General features: G+C 39.4%; 2 non-coding genes across 2 annotated transcripts; both read left to right on the top strand.

The window, feature by feature from the left end:
• The first annotated feature begins 545 nt into the window (after positions 1 to 545).
• Trnad-guc lies at positions 546 to 617 on the top strand. Its single transcript has one exon. It is a non-coding gene; the product is annotated as a tRNA-Asp (tRNA).
• A 649-nt stretch (positions 618 to 1,266) lies between these two features.
• Trnad-guc lies at positions 1,267 to 1,338 on the top strand. The gene has a single exon. It is a non-coding gene; the product is annotated as a tRNA-Asp (tRNA).
• The last annotated feature ends 180 nt before the right edge of the window (positions 1,339 to 1,518 follow it).

Genomic DNA, 1,518 nt, shown 5'->3' with positions numbered 1-1,518 from the left:
TGTCTGGCGGCGCACTGAAAATACTTAGCGGCTGTCTCGACTGAGCTGAAACGACGATGCTTTCTCTCGCTCTATCTTTCCCACTCGCTCTCTTTGAAAACATCCTATCTCACCGTTTCTACACACACACATATATCTATATATAATATAGATATAGATATATACACGTACATATATAGTGGTTGTCTCCCGTTTTCAACTTTACCTTTCGCTCCTCCATAATACCCACAGCGATCAAATGTTATCTGTCTCGGTGCGGTTTTCAGTCCTGCGAATCGATATATATTCTACGAGTAGACTGCTCCACAACTATATATTCCATATCTCCAACTTCACTCATCTTTTTTCCCCATCGGAATAACAGTTTTCCCCTTACGAAGAAATTAAAACCGTGTTCCAACACGAATCCTCTATTAAATATTGATTTTATCCTAGATTCTTAAAGCTTTTACATGGATCACTACAAACTGTATCCTAGATACAAGGATATTATTTAAACAGTTACCATGGTTTTGCAGGATTTGATCCTTTTCCTGCAGAACGTGTCCTCGGTAGTATAGTGGTCAGTATCCCCGCCTGTCACGCGGGAGACCGGGGTTCGATTCCCCGCCGGGGAGGATAACGTTTTCTTGAAAACTGGCAATTAGGTAATTTCAGGATGTTAAGTTTTTTTTTTTAGAATTTGACGTAGCTATGAGAAAATGATGGCAAACACGGCTCGGATTTTATTTTTCAGTATGATTTTTTTTGTTTTGTTTTGTTTCTTTTCTGTTGGAGTTCGGTTTGTTTCGGAAGAAAATGTAATTAGAAAAGTATGTTTCCCGCATTTGGCAGCAAGGGGATGTGTGTGTGTGTGTTAAATGCCGGAAATGTTCCGAATGCTCGTGTACTGCGGCCGCTGGCAGGAGGGTGGTGGGTGATGGGTGGACGCGCGGAAGGCTGGCGGTTTGTGTGTTTCGCAGGAAATGGGTCAGTTTAATGTCGGGAAAATTTGGATCCGTCATCCGACCATACGTGTACACACACACACACACATGTTAAAGCGTTGCGTTTCAGCTACACGCTCAAATAATTCTGGCCATCTGTCGCTTAGCGACAAGAATAAACAAAAATATTATCGAAAAACAATAACAAATTTAATTAATATGTTTGATATTAACAATGGTTGTTATGGAAATTATAATGGTTACTAATGTTCTTCTCATTTTCATAGCTAAATAAATATCCGTTTTGCAGATGTTTTAAACAATTTTTGGATAAGATATGTCCTCGGTAGTATAGTGGTCAGTATCCCCGCCTGTCACGCGGGAGACCGGGGTTCGATTCCCCGCCGGGGAGGATAATACTTTTTAATACTTATAGTATCAAATATCATGATAATACTTTTGAATTCCACTCCAAAATTATAACTGCATACTTCAAAGTACTAGTTAAATTGACTATTTTACGTGTGTTTGTATTCGTATTTTAATACAGTGGTTTCCAAACTTGAAGTTACTACGCCTCCCTCAAAAGTAT

The sequence above is a fragment of the Nicrophorus vespilloides genome, unplaced genomic scaffold (genome assembly GCF_001412225.1).
Source record: "Nicrophorus vespilloides isolate i.1.1-1 unplaced genomic scaffold, Nicve_v1.0, whole genome shotgun sequence".
Classification (NCBI taxonomy): Eukaryota; Metazoa; Arthropoda; class Insecta; order Coleoptera; family Silphidae; genus Nicrophorus; species Nicrophorus vespilloides.
The sequence above is the reverse complement of the archived record's forward strand: the minus strand, read 5'-3'. Positions and strand labels throughout refer to the sequence as shown.